The 16,042-nt window shown below is 35.2% G+C and overlaps 1 protein-coding gene across 8 annotated transcripts in view; it reads right to left on the bottom strand.

Annotated features, from left to right (window-relative positions):
• Positions 1–16,042, bottom strand: part of RALYL (RALY RNA binding protein like) — a 378,947-nt gene that overhangs the window by 90,472 nt on the left and 272,433 nt on the right. The window lies entirely within an intron of this gene.

The following is a 16,042-nucleotide window of genomic DNA, read 5'->3' as shown; positions in this document are numbered from 1 at the left end:
ATTCCTAATATCTAAAATGCTTGTACCTGTGAAATTGAAATTTAGCTAAGAGAGTTTTGCTGTTCCTTGCTTTTATCAAGCTTAGGGATTTATTCTTGTGTTAGTACTTCTGCTTAAAGGAACAGTAATCAACTAAAGGATGGCTATGTGTAAGACTGTAAAACTGACATACTGTAACTACCAAGAAACAGTGAAAACACTCCGAATTTTGGCAATGATCTAAAGGCTATGATGGGGGTGGGGAGAGACAGAGACAGTCAAGAGAAAGAGAAAGAGAAATGCAAACTAATCCACTCTATTGTACACACAAGTTAATAAATATGACAAAAATTGCCTTGTTGTATATGATCTAAAGTATCATGTTTCATGAACATAAAAATATCCTTTATGTGCTTTTTATATCTTTGATCCTAGCAAATAAACAAATTTGTGAGTACTGTGCTAAATCAGAAAGAAAGAGGAATTGTACCCATACACTCCAATGATTACCTCTATCTGCCATCTCAGCAGCAAAGTGGTGTATCAAGAAGAAAGAAAAATAAAACAAGTTATCATTTATGCTCTATAAACCCCATAAAAGTAAACAAGAAGGAGCTGCTAGCGATCACAGATAATGAGAAGTCCAGCAGGAACGAACACAGGAATAAAATAGAAATATTTTTGTTATTGAGCTGTATCCAACTGCTCCAGTAAAGGAACTATGAATAGCCAATGTAAAGTCATGCTGTGATAAATTGCCTCACCAACATAGATACACAAAAAAGTTTTAATTTGTCAAGTGTTAAAGCATGGATTTTGCAGCTTAGTGATCAGTAATAGACTGCATTTGACTTGTGTCACTTTTTTCTAAACATTGCCTTTTCGCACTCTGACTCTGCACCCAGTCCTGTCAGTCCCACTCACATCATGCTTGGGCTGAGCTCTGGGCATGTTCCTCCTGACTGCATGGGTGCCCCTTGTGCTATGACTTAGCATATTTACCACTTGATCTTCTTTTAGTATCCTGCAAGATAAAGCCACTGACATGAAAAAACAAACATGACTTACGTTCTCATATGACAAATGTCAGGGATTATGTATTGCCCTGTAATTTTCTGACAATAAATGCGTAATCACTTACAGCAATCTTGAACTGGTTTCTACTGAAGATCCTAAGATTTCAAAATAGTTGCATACATATATTCAAAATATGCATGTTTTACTTTGTGCATAACGACAATAGTGTTTAAATAGTTCAAATATGGACCTTGTTTATATTTTTCCAATTTTGCTCGAAAAATGTTTACATGTGAATTAATTTTCTCATGCTCAGCAGCTGCTATTGTGCATATTTCCCTAGCTATGAGTGCAGCAGTATTTTTTTCATTTCTGATTGCTATTCAATATAAAGAAAAAAAAATTATGTAGGCAGATAATGTCCCTTGTCTCTCTAAAAGCAGGTTTATCAGGCTGAACACTTACCTTCATAGATCACCAATAAAATCATCAGCAAAGCATGTAAATTTGGATTAACTAAATGCTCTGATGATTTTTGCAGGAAATTATTATTAATAATTTTGAGCATACTGCCCAACAAGTAATATTGCCCAACAAGTTTCTCTTGGGAAAGAAGAAGCCAACAGACTCTGACTGTTGAAATTGTCTGTATAAAAGGCTTTGACCAGTGAGTTCTCTTTTGTAATTATTGCTTGCATATCCAAGTGCTCACCATTAACAACAGCAATTAATAACAGAGTATAAATATAATGTTTGGAGGATCCAATCTGTCATTTGTTGCTATAACATTAAAAAACATCATGGCTAGGTATTCAGAGTAATCCAAAACTAGCTATAGTGATGGCAGAAGTTGTAATGTAGCTAGAATTCAGTCTTTGAGACATTGTATTGAACAAATCTCTTGCTACTACTGTAGATCAGTTGCATTAGCTCACAAAAGTTAAAAATGGGGAAGAAAATTTTTATTAATACTATAAGCTTGTTATGCTTATATATTAGAAATATACTGCAAACCTTTAAGAGTCACTTAGGATGGTCCAGTACCTTTACTGAGTAATTCCATTTGCAAAGAACATAATAAAAGTAAATTTCAGTGTTTTTTTATTGTTCGAATACGATGTTAAAACAATAAATAAGATGTGGCAAGAATTCATCATAGTTTGCAAAATAATGTTCCTGAGAAAAAAAACAGAATCAATTTACTGGATGAAATGTTAACTGGTGTAATTTTTCCCATCATGTGAAAGCATTCTATTGATGGATTCTGCCCTCAGGAAAACTTGATTTTGCAAAGTTATTGTAACTGAAAAGGATGGCAAAAATTGGCAGTACACCGGCACTCTCTTTTAGAGAAAATAACTTGAAGAAAGCCACATCATGGTAAATTTCTTAGTCAAACCTGTTTCTATCTGATTTCAAATTTCTAGCATGGTAATTAATTAAAACTGTTGCACTTTTATCTCTCAACACAAGTTATTATGATAAATGAGATATGTGCCTTCTGATGACAGAAATAACAATTGTACCACACAGACAGGAAAAAGCCTTTGCATAGTTTAATTCCCATGCTGGTGTCAAGCGGTATGACTAATGTAATTATGGTGCTATTTCTAAGCAGTTTGGATCTGTTGGTAGGATTAAGGAAGCCAGAGGGATCTTCAACACAGCATTGACTAAAGCAGAGTGCACTGGAAAAGGAAAGCTGTGACGCTTGGATACATGGGAGCCTCTGCCAACTCCCACCTGGGAAGCAACACTTCCCCCTCTCCCACCTGAGTCATGGAGTGATGCATAGGTCTTACTTTCTCCTTCTTCTCCTTCCTCTTATACATTTCTAATACTTCCTAATTGTGTAATGAGGTTCTCAGAGGAGGAATGAAATAGTCTTCTGAACCCAAGGACAGATGCACAGAAAATTCCTTGCCTCTGCTGCAACACCATCTCTGATTAAATTCACAGCTGACCCAGATCACCTACCAATAAACAGTGGAGAACTGGTAAACACTTCTCTCCTGACATGAAGGCTCTTTTACCTCAAATGAACTCCCCATAGAAGCTGTCAGCTTGCCCCAGGAAAACTGCTGTTCCCAGAGTTACCGTGGAACTCCAGACAAGGAGAATGTTTGTTCAGAAGGAGCAACTGAGTGTATCTGCTTGGAGATCTGATAGAGGATTTTTTTCCTTCTGTATGGGGTGTGTTTATCACAGGTGGCTATGGGAAAAATTGCATTAGCCTGGAAGCACATGGCCCACAATAAACACCTTCTGTGGGGATTCTGATGATAAATACTGGCAGCACATATCTCCTACAATGGGACTATCTTCTTAAGCCTCAGCCAGCAATCAGCTTAGTTCTGATATAGAGGGATTAATACATTCACAGGATTTTGTACCATCCAGAGTGATGAGAAATGGCACAAACTGGAAAAGAAATCAGCCACAAAACATGGACATATATAGGTATATGTGGTTTCACTCATTTAAAGATGTATAAAACCAAAATAATATTTCTGATCTTAATTTGAATAATAAAACCCAGGTATTTTGCTTTTAAAATAATCTAAAAATGCAAACAAATTTTTGTAAGTTCGGAAAAAAATTTTTAGTAACCTACTGTGGTTTTTCTCAAACTTCATTTTTATCCAACCTCTGAGGTGTCAGTTTGTTAAGCAGCCTCGGTGCTGACCAATTTAGCACTGCATGCAGGCTAAGAGAATTGGAATTGTTCAGCCTGAAAAATAGATGGCTTAGGGGTGATCTAATTGTGACCTTCCAGTCTCTGAAGAGAGACTGCAAGAAAGCTGAAAGGGCTCGTAGTGATGGGAAAAGGTACGATGGCTTCAAAATGAAAGAGAGTAGGTTTAGGTTAGGTATTATGAAGAAATTCTTTACTGTGAGGGTGGTGAGACACTGGAACAAGGTGTCCAGAAAAGTTGAGGATGCCTCATCTCTGCAAGTGTTCAAGGCCAGGTAGGATGGAGCTCTGAGCAACCTGGCCTAGTGGAAGGTGTCCCTGACTAGATAATCTTTAATGTCCCTTCTGACCCAAAGCATTCTATGATTCTGTGATTTCATGGTACACCTTCAATAAGGTGCAGAGATTTCATGATTAATAATTTTAAAAGGAATTTAAAATTTTTGAACAAACATATTTCTTCAGTGCACATGAGCATAAGTGGGATCTGGCTAAGGCCAAATTGCATTTAGTTTTGAGTAGAACATGCATCAAGCTAATTACTCTTTCACAGAGTAACATCTAAAGCTTATTAATGTTTTCTACTCTTTGCTTTCCTGACTAGAATGAATCAATGATCAAATTAACCATCTATGTGACAAATAAATTTCTACAGGTGTGGAAATGAAACAGGTGTGGCTGGCATGTATTCTTGGTTGGTCTTTTGTCATGGAACTGCAGATTCATTTTTTATTTAAGGACTTTGTCAGTAGTTATACATTACAAGATAAGGCTTGAATTTGTGTGTCAAAAAAAAGAAAAAAGCTTGTTATGTATCAAACTGGAACATTATTATCGCACTCATAAAAAAGAAAGGTGCCAGAAGGAGTAGCCCATGTGTGTTGCTGAAGTCAAGGAGTATTAATTAGACACACGTTATCTAAAACTATGTAGCATCTTAACATGCCATAAAATTAAGGGCATGACCAATAGAAGTTTGATTGCACACTAGGAAAAAAACTGAGGAAGTTATGGTCCATAATTAACAAATTCCTTCAGAGTACAACTTTCTTAGGCCTTATAAATATCACAAATATCACCAGAATTACTGACATAGCTTTCAAACTGTTCCACTGGGGAAATTAATTAAATTAATCTCAAATACTCTCAGGGAGGGCATTGATAGAGCTTCAAGCATGTGATCTTCTTTAAAGGAAAAACAAACAGGATGCTGTTTTTTCATACAGCCAAGAAGGGAGCTGTTACTTCTCCAGAGTGCAAACTTCTAGCCACAATAGCACAATGTTTTCAGTACAGCCTGGAACTGAACTCCATTTTCTTGTTTTTTCTCCATTTTCTCCTTACACATGCTTGCTTATTGCAAGAAACAGATTATGAAATATAAATTACTACATAAAAGTTCAAATGGCATTTAATTATGCAGGATAGTTTGGAAGAAATAAGTAACAAATTGTTGCTTTCAAGTCACAAATGGTTGGTTTCTAGTATAAATAGAAATAGGTTGTTATTAAGAGATGAAAATAAAAGCATATTTGAGATACGTGCCTTAATTCTTACTGGAGGTATAGAAAAGTTGTAAATTATGTAATTGAAAGGGAGGGATCTCAGATTCTGAGTATTTAACCATCTTGTTCTACCGTGAACTTTTACCATTAAGAGTTTATATTCAAACTCAGAGATCACAACATCAGACAATATTTTATTTATATAGCCTACAACCTTGTCTCTATAAACCATTTCAGTGAGCTTTATCATTATTGTTGGTGTTATTTTTAGTTAGTTAGTAAGGAAATTACAAGAATTTCTCTAGTTTCTATAACTTTAGTTCATCGTTAGTCAAATCTTTCAATCACTGACTCTATCATGACAGCATTAAATGGAAAAATCACTAGTACCATCGGGCTCTCCATCAAAAGGCCACTAAATATTCTTTTTTAAAATTTTCACCTTGAATGGATGGTATTAAATCCTTTGAACTTCAGTGCAGGCACAAACTCTATCATAAACCATTTTTTAATTATCTCATATTTCCTAGAGCCTTGAGCATCATGTTAATGCACTGGTATATGAAGTGTTAAAGAACATTAATGTCCTAATATTTCTGAATAATTTATGTCTAGAAAATTTAAAATATAATAGTGAGTAGTGTGAGTGTATTCCAAATACATTGTAGCTTCCCTTAAAAAACTCACTTATGGCAGGGTTTATAAATTGGCTGCTTAATTTGCATTTGCTTGAAGCACAGCCAAATGTGTCATTGTTAAAAAAGAACCCAACATTTCTTTTTCCTGTACTAAATGTGTTTTAAACCGATTCAGCTGGTGGGTTCTCAGAAGAGAGAGACTGAAAATACATGCACAAGTTTTACTGATGTCTGTCTGATACAGGACATACAAAACTATCTTGTATTTTCTTTTGCCTCTATAGGGAGAAGAGAGACCAAAGCTGCAGATAGATCTCTGAAGAGACAGTTAATGATAAAAACAACTTATGCCTATTAAAAAGTGTCAGTCTTGTTAGAGTCCATTCTTAAGGTCTGACTAAATAGTTTTCCAAGGATTGCCTAAAATGTTGTGTCTCATAATATACTAATTCAATAATTCTCTTTTGTAATTAAAGTTGACTGCGAACTATATAAATGAAACTTTTCTTCTTCTGCTGTGAATGACAAGATAGTTACATGGCCTCATTTAAAGGATCCAGGTGTGCTTTTGAGCACAAGGCATATTTCCTTTCTTTCCAGGATCCCAAATCCTTGACTGACAGAACTCCAGTGACATCCTCACTTTTATCCATTACTAAACTCTGCTGTCCACAGAGGAGGACTTGAGTATGGAGTTGGGTGAGACAATGATGTGCTTATCTAACCAAGAGTCTGTGGAGAAATGACCTCAGAAATGAGTTTAAATTCTGGCTCAGTGTGTATTTATATGTACATATATGAACAATAATAAGCTGGAAGATTGTTTACACACAAAGCAGACCTGCACTTTAAAAAGTCACAGGTAGGAAAATGAGATTCCTTTCAAGACTAAGGTACATTTTAAGGGTGCAACATTTATGTTTCTAAAACCCCAAACTTCAATAGCTTTGTGTTTGTATTAATTTTTTCTCAGCCAAAAACTACAGGAAATTATTGTAGTTTTTTTCTCAGCCAAAAACTACAGAAATTATTGGACAATTTAATGGCAGTTTCAACAGATGCTCCAACAAAGCCTCTGAAGAAACAGAATAAGAGGACATTCACTTGTAAGGCATTCTTTCAAATTGGAGTTAAATCCCAGAAGAAAGGCTCCTAGGGCACGTTATATGGCTGCTTTCTGTGACTGCAATATGAAGGACAACATAATTGTCACTCTTTTCTAAGCAACAAAGACTTGATTCAATGCTATGTCAATCAATGTGAAGGTTGCCATTGATTTCAGTCTTGCATGACCAAAACTTTCATAATCAATAAAACAAAAAGAATGCTTGGAGGAGATGCTCAAAGGCAAAATATGCTGTTAAACACCCAATTGCTAAATGGACTTTTAAGAGGGGTTAGTTGGAAAATGTTCACTGAACGTTTCTCTTTTCTGGTCTCTGATACATGACAGCCATGGCTTTTAATGCCTATCACTTATATGTTACCTGAATATTCTCTAAAGTATAACCTTCTTTTCATAAAATAAGGACAAATTATATGTATGGAGTTTTTTCTCACCCCCCAGGCATAACTCTGCATTTCTGTTTATATACCTACAACTTCTTTAGCAAGCAAAATTTTTTACTAGGTACTTTAGGTGCTGCAGGATATCTATTGGAGATACACAGGATCTCTGGAGAGTAACTGACCAGTTAGCAAAATATAAATAATTCTGTAACAGATCTCTTTTGTTTGAATACATAGAGTACATTCTGTGGAAGCAGGTTTTAAGTGTAAATGTAAACATGTTCTCCAGCATAACTAGTAGCACATTTTATGTTGGGCTTTTTAATATTTTGAAACTGAATTATAATAAGCAGTCTTGGTTAATGTCAAAATGTGTATATATATTCAGGAGAAGGTGAAAAAAAAGATGTAAATGTACATGCACATGTATTTTTAGGAAGAGGAAGAATGAAATCAGATTTCACAGTGACTGCACAAACATTTGTAGTAAGGAAATTCAAGAAGTATTTATAGGCAGGTCCATGCAAATGACCCTGCATTTCATGAGATATTGTCCTTCTAATATTTCTTAATATATCCTGGTAAAAACACATCTAATAGAAAGGACATATAAAAGGCTTTGTGTTTACTTTCAAAATGTTCCTGGCATTGCTACAGTAATATCAATCTGGACAAAAAGAGTTTTCAATTAATCACAGAAGAGATTATTCTCACATACAGGACATACATCATAAAACCACATATATTAATACTTTTTAAACTAGAAATATTTAATTTTCCACTTTTTGGGGGGTTCTTTCATAAGTATAAGCCAAATATGTATGAAGAGCAGCAAAATATTTTCTTTTTGACAGACTCTAAGAGAACTCATTTTGACCATGAGTGTTAACAACAGTTTTTGTTTGATAGTCAAGATTTATTAAAAATTCACTCAAAATATCTCTGTCATATACAACAATTTCGTCAAAGATGCTCAGAAATGTTTTTATGTGAGATTATATAAAAAAATTCAAATCATTGTATGATTGCTCTCAAACTGTTAGACAGGGCTCTGGTATCTATATGTAATCTACTCATTGCCTGCCTCTGGCTACTCACTAATGAACCTAGTTCAGAAAAATGTTTCATTTCCTATTTGTGGAAAACCTATTGGCTGATCACTGCCAAGTGCAATGCAGCATGTGTGGCACATCCCAGACTACTTACATATATATATATATATATATATATATATATATATATATATATATGTATATATATATATATATAAACTGATCTTGGAGTACCAAGGACATAAGGACAATGCCAAAAGTTTGGCAGATTTTCTACTCTCACAAAAGTGATTTGTAGACAAACATATTGAAACATGATTAAAAAAAAATTAATTTTAAAAAGTATTGGACTCAGGAATAGTGTGTTAAAACTAGATCCATACCAGCACGAGTCCATCTCTAAAAGGCTTAATGCTTAACAAATATCTTAAATTGAAAATATGGAATTATACCCAATGGAAAGATTCATCAAATCAAGTATCTGAAATGAAATCATAACATACATTTCTATTTATCAGATCAGGCATCCTATTTTACAAGTGACCAGTACCAAGCCACTGAGATTTTCTTGGTTTTTAGTTCAGCCACTGAGGAGAAGCAGGACAGTACCTCCCTTACCCTACCACTCCCTATCTGAGTGTGTTTTTTGGTAATTATAGACTGCATGTTTAACAAGAGCATTTTCCCTTCAAGCAAGATGGTTGGAGGCCAGGTTGGATGGGTCTCAGCCTGATCTAGTGGAGAGTGTCCCTGCCTGTGGGAGGGAGGGGTTGGAATCAGATGATCTTAAAGGTTCTGTCCAACCCAAAGCATTCTATGATTCCATGAAAACTTAAAGATCATTTTCCAAAATAATAAACATGATTTCTGATTTTTGAGACTTTCTGGGATTAGTTTTCAGCTCTCTGCTGATAGTACATGTTGCCCTGTGGTTACACAATAAAAATATGGCAAAATCAAAGTGTTATAAATAGCTGTGCTAAACCTTCAGTGAGTCCTAAGTAAATAATATCTGAATGCAAGCAGTAAAACAAGGCTAGAATGCCATTCTTAGCTCAAGCTTTATGACAGACCTGGAGGTAAGCCATAATCAGCAATAGAATTGTCTTCAGACACTATTAATGAGACAAATACCAGCAATTTGGAGGACAGTGGGTGTTATATTTGAAGAATTACACTGGGGTAATTTCTAAGGCAGTTTCTAACTCACCAGGGTCAAAAGAAGGCTTAAAATACAATATGTATTCCTTATTTCTCTATTTATTTATTGTGAAAAGTAGCCCTTGGCAAACTTTATTTTGTGGAAAATTTAAGTAGATTCTAGAGATAGCTGCTGTCTTCTGGAAAGGACAATGTGGAAGAGATCCTATCTTATTTACAGGGACAAGGACAGGGACAGAAAAATCTATAACCACAATCTGTCGTTATAATTATAGTTATTACTGACAATACAGCCCATTTTTTCAGAATGTTTAACAAACTAAAAATTGAAAAAAAATGAAAATAAGAAATTAGCTGGAGAAAAATTGAAATTTATGACCAAAACTATAAACTTTTCAAAAGTAAAAATGAGACATGGAATGCTTTCATAGGAGCTAGAGGCTAAATATTCGTCTTTTGTGCTCACATTGTAATGTCATTTTAATGTGTCTGAGATCTCTGTCCCTTTGGGGAAGCAAGAAGAGGAAGGAGGGAGAACATTTCAAAACTAACCTCCAGAAATGTATCTGGGTTTTACTGTTGAAGAATCTCAAAGATATAACTGCTAAAATAATGATGGACTTTATGCATCATTTAGGCCTTGGCTGACACTTTACACCTAGTAAATATACCTTTAATGATTTATCAGATTTTGGTTAATATTTTGAGGTACTTGAAAGATGCTTATTAAAACTATGGTTTTTTTCCTTCTGGGTATCACCACACATGTACTGAACTTGATCTTGTGACTGGTTAAATCTGGAGGTATGCCACTGAAATACAAAGTTCTTTGTTTTTTTCATTTTTCATATTTAATGTGAAAAACATATTTAATGCTAAAACTTTCATTCATTTATTGAAAAAACGGTTGACTCTCTCAGAAAGATTGGGATTTTCATCCTGTCAATAGTTTTGATTATGAAAAGAGGCAGAGACACAGGATTTGTCTGGTGCTAAGATCTGTACTGGAGGTCAGATGGAGGTATTCTTTCCTATGCTGTTCCTACAGAGAAAGTAAATTTAATGCAATATGAAAAAAAAAATTGAATCAGTTATGAAAACAGAGCAAAAAATGATTTGTTCTTAAAATCAGGACTTCTACTGCACAATTACACAGTCATTAAATTCTTTTTTTTAAAAAAAATTCAGAACTTTATATGAAAATAAGCAACAGCAGATTTTCCCTTAGGAGAGCAGGCTCTCTGTGTTCTGACTCTCTCAAGGATTCTTCCCCTTTTTCTGAGTAGGCAGGCAGGTGGCAATGCTACAGCAGAGTATAGAGTTCTTAATAGAGGAAGGCTGTAGTTCCTTCGAGTTTTGATTTCCAGAGAGATTTGAGATTTCCAGAGATTTACAGAGTTTTGTAGGTTTCAGATATTTTATGACAACAATACTCTTTTCAACTTGCATACAAACTCTAGAATTTGAGTAAGTACTTTGCAATCAGTTTTATAGTAATTCTTTAAAAGAGACTTTAGAAAATAGATGAGCAATCTATATTCAAAATCTAAATGATGGAGAGGACAAATTGCAAATTCCTTTAGTATTTTATGACTGATTACACTCAGAAAATTTATATCTTAAATCAGCCTGCAGTAATATAAATTTAGGTTCTAAAAACCAGACTTCTGTTTGCTCAAGTTAACAATCAGAATTGTCTTTCAATATAGATTACTTCAGACTATGGTTATCTTCAACCTAATGATTCTTATTTTAATACAGTTCAAGTTTTTTTTTTATTGGTTTTCCCAGATGTCTGGTCTTTATTGGAGTGCAGTCATAAAAATATTAAAATTTTACTAAAATAAACACACAGTAAGTGCTGTTTTACTAATGAGAAATTGTGTGGTTGATGAACATAGCAGCATTTGGTTCCAGTTTGTGCAGGCTGTAATTTTATTTGTGCATGAAAACCAGTAGTATCCCTATATTTTCGATACCTTCCTAGTTTTAAATGACCTTTCAAACATAAATGTTCAATGGTGTGGGATATTCATCTCTAATTCCTCTAATGCACTTCAAATCACATAATCCAAATTACATTATTCACATCTGCTCATACTTTTTAATAATCATCTTTTTATGATTCTTAATAATAGCATATGCATTTCTATGAGATGTCCCTAGCTTTCTGATTTTTCCTTTTTGTTCAATTGTTGTACATTGTCCACTATTCTACTAAATTATGCAAAAGAAAGAACCCCCCCCCCCAAGCATTTAAGCCATAATCTTTTAATGAAGTCTAAGCTATTATTAAGCTTTTTTACTGCCCCAGATTCCTCCTCCTCCATAAAACTGAAGTGGCTGGCTGAATTTCTTTGTTATGTTCTCCACTTGCATTTCTGCTATTCTGACTTCTGCTCTCAGACAATTCTTCTAAAGTGAGTTCTGAATCTGTACCTACACTGTTTATTCCTTTCTCTCCCCTTTTCAAGGCAGACTGTTAGCTTTCGATTTGTAAAGGCTTTCTCCACACTTTCAGCATTTCCTCTACAGGGACAAAAATTCTACTCTTCTTCCTGAGGCAGACTCCTGCCAAGCAGTTGGATGCATCATGTAAATTGTGCGTTTTGAGTTTGGTCAGACTACTAACCTCTCAAAAGGTGCGTTATGAAACTATTTTCTTTCAATATTTTTGATTTATTTGTACTGTCTAGAAGCAGAAAAAAACCCCCATGTCTGCTTTAGAAGTCTACACAGATACTTGAAAAAGTGTCAAAGAAAAAATTGTAGCTCATTTAGACAGCATGCTTCAGTCATATACCTTCAGTTTTACTGCTTAGTAATGTGGGAAAAACATGCATGAATAATTTCAAATAAGCAAACCCTCTCAGCTCACCATGAGCTCCCTTCAAAGCTACAAGAAGAAATTTTCTAACCCTGAAGCCCCTGACTTATTGAGTCACAATTGTATTTTTTATTTGTATAAAGGTTTTATCCATGCGATGTGAATATTCAAAGATATTTGTATTCCTGCAGATCATGTGTTTCTTCTTACTCAGCCTTACTGCTGATACACTTAATTGTGTTGAACTCCACTTCCTCAAAAGGTATGCAGCAGCAGGAATATCCTGGGGCTATTCCAGGATAGCTTTACACGAAGAAAGCTGTCTCAATACCATGCTGAAGAGATATTCCCTTGTTGTCTAGGTCTCTGATGTTTTAAGGAAAGAGGCAGAGTTTTCTTATATGTATCTGGGTCGGTAACTACTCTTGTTTTCCCCAATGAGATTTGGTTTTCCAGTCACTTTACCTCCTAGCACACACTGTATTAAAGGCTGCCGTTTTCTTTGAGCAGCAGCAGCCTCAGTACTGGGGCCTCTTTACTGCCCTAAGAGGCAAAAAGAAGATGGAAGTAATCATGGGCTGATCAAACTGTAATATAATGTGACTCAACAGATGCCAACTCAGTTCTTTAAGCCTGAAAGTGGTAATTCCATCTCTAAGGGGCGACAAAGAAGATAGAACAGTAAATCTGTGATAAAAAGATTTGGGACCTTCTCAATGAAAGAAAATATATTGGACAATGCAATATACCAAAGAATTCAGATAGGACAAAATACTCCTTCAAACTGTAATTTCACAGAATTTCTCATCTTTATCAGTATACACAAAACTCTTCAGCAAGAAAAGGATTCTTCACAAACATACATGAGGTAGTGCCTGCAGACATTACATGACAGAAGTCATCAATGCATTTGGAGCACAATTTCAGGGACCTTTGATGTTGACAGGATTCTTCATATTGGAATGGACAAGTTTGGGAGTTCAGTTTCCAGCACCCTGGAAAGGGACAGTGTGTGGCTGCATTTATGATAGCTGTTGACTTTATCAAGGGTTCCCAATATTCAAAAGTAACTGATCTTCGCCTCAGCTGCCATTGTGCTCTGGCTGTTATTGCCAACATGTGTGAGAGGTCCCATGATACACTGAAAACAAGAAACTGAAGAAAGCAAGAGATAAATTCTATTTTTTCCCCTTAATTTCTCCATCCTTCCTTTACCTTTCTAATCCCCAGTTCAGCACTCTGGCAGCACCGGCATCTCTCTGGCAGCACTCTGCCATTTCCTCCTAGGTGCTGCTGCTGTGCTGCACACCTTCCCCAAAACACATCTGCCTGCCACACTCGCCACTACTCTCTTTTTCTCCAATTACATTTCTTCTGAGTCAAATTTATGGTGTTAGACCAAAGAAATATTAAGGATCATCCTTTCATGCAGAACCCTTCACAAGGTTGTGGTGATTTATCTTGTCAAGCTACACAAACTACCAATAAATAAGAATAATGAGAGTTTCTTAAAGTTGCTTTATAGGTAAATAAGTTTTTTTCAACATTATTTTCTTCAGGGATAGTAACCTTCCTTGATTCCTGTAATAGCCTTCCTGTGAAGGCTGCAAGAAAGATTGTAATGAGAAATGGAATGTCTGCTGCTCAGTTTGGGAGAGGAAGCCTGGAGGTGTGGCATCTCCAGAAGGTGGGACTGTGGATGGCTGCATGACTCTCCATGCAGAAACCCCACACCTGCACTGCAGCCTACTGCAATACTTTTCCTGACCATCCTCCCCAGCAGCCCCAAAGTAGGACAGTCTAAGATTCCAAGACTTTATTTCAGAAAACTCTTCCACCACAATGCCCAGTAACAAGACTGTGTTGTCTATCATGGTTTTCCCTCACTCAGCCATTACGCCCATGCAATGAAATGAGAAACCAGCCTATCACCTAGATAACATCCTGAATCAAGCATCCTGAAGGATCAAGTATCCCATCATCTGCTTGTGCAGATAAATATATGCATGGAAGCTGTGTATTTGTCTGTAAGTAGGTACACCTATATATACAGAAATAGCCTTAATCTGAATTTTGTTTATTTAGTGAGACAAGTTTTACAATTAGTTGTGATAGTTATTTTAATCTTCATAAGTTACAATGTTTATAGAATAAATAAAATATGCTAAGTATTTATTATAAGGGCCGCTTTTCTACAATTGAACTCAAAGTTACAAGGAAAGAAAAGCATTAACTTAGAAGTGAGAAGATTTATGTATTATGTTGTAGCTGAAAATATGCATAGGAAACTTTCATCCCATTCTTACAGACAGGTAGGTAAACACATTTTTTTGCATGTATTTTTCTAGCAACAGTTTTTGTACCTGAGACAGAAATTGGATATGGAGATTACTTCTATTTTGCATTAGAAAAGTGCCATCATGTCTCTACATTTTCTATCCTCCTCTCTTATCAGATGTGCTTTTGAATTAAGTACAGAATGCATTTATAACTTTTTTAAAGCATTAAAAAAGGAGGTTGGAAAGCAATGGTTATTGTGCTCTAAGGAGTGTATGAAATCCAGAAGCATAATTTCAGTGAATAGGAAAAAGCCACAAAGTTCACTTTCATTTTATGCCACAAGTTCAGGTGTGGTAGCCAAATGTAGTGAGAGGCAGTGAGGAAGTATGGATCCCAAGGTTTACTCCTCATATATTGGAAGTTATATACTCACATCTTTTCTTATGTCTTATTAAGGGGCACCAGAAATACACAGAAAATGTGGTATCTACCTACTGTTTAATGCAGCTGCTACCATAATTCCTTATATTTCACAATAAAAATTGCTTAGATTAAATCTATCCTTCAAAAAGCCTTTGAATAATATAAACAGGATCATTATCAAAATTACTCTTTTTTTTTTGTTTGTTTATTAGGGTTATTTCAGTTTCTAATTAGCTAATGTATTAATGAAGCATCCATGCATACAGTACTGGTACCTATATATATGCCTATATATGTAATTTATACAATATGTATGTAATATTGAGATATTTTCTAGATTTGGATCTTAAAATTGAAGACAGTTTTAAAACAGAAAACATTGCAACATCCACCCTCATAATTACAGTATGAATTCTGATCATGTTTCATTGGGTTTTTTTTTGCCTCTGGACAAATCACAAATTTTCCTTGGGGTCAGTAGGGGTGAAAGCAAGGTTCTCTTCAAAAAAGCATTCTTAGGAGCATCCTGTGCCATTTTAGTGAATTACTGTATCCTTGCAACAAAACCCCCTTGAAACTCATCTACCCCAGCACAAATTTTTTTATTGTACATTATAACCAGGCTTGGACAAGAGAGATTGCAAGAATGCAGCTGGGTATAGAAAGAGCTCCTGGTTTACATAATAATGGTGACAGTTATTAATACATTAAAAAGAGCTAGATTAATCATAATTTGCCTTTATATAAATAATTTTCTTCTATTGCTGCTATGAAAATTTATGATAATTTATTTTGTTGAATGTGATACAGATGATGGATTTCTGTTGCAGCGATTTTAGCAGAGATCTGTCCTGCTAAACTTTCTACATTCAGCACATCCATTTCTTTTGAGCAAGACAAACTGAAGGACAGCTACACTGATTAATCTACAAGGACCAGAAACTGAGGTCAGTGAT

This window comes from Zonotrichia albicollis, chromosome 1, assembly GCF_047830755.1.
Source record: "Zonotrichia albicollis isolate bZonAlb1 chromosome 1, bZonAlb1.hap1, whole genome shotgun sequence".
NCBI lineage: Eukaryota > Metazoa > Chordata > Aves > Passeriformes > Passerellidae > Zonotrichia > Zonotrichia albicollis.
The sequence above is the reverse complement of the archived record's forward strand: the minus strand, read 5'-3'. Positions and strand labels throughout refer to the sequence as shown.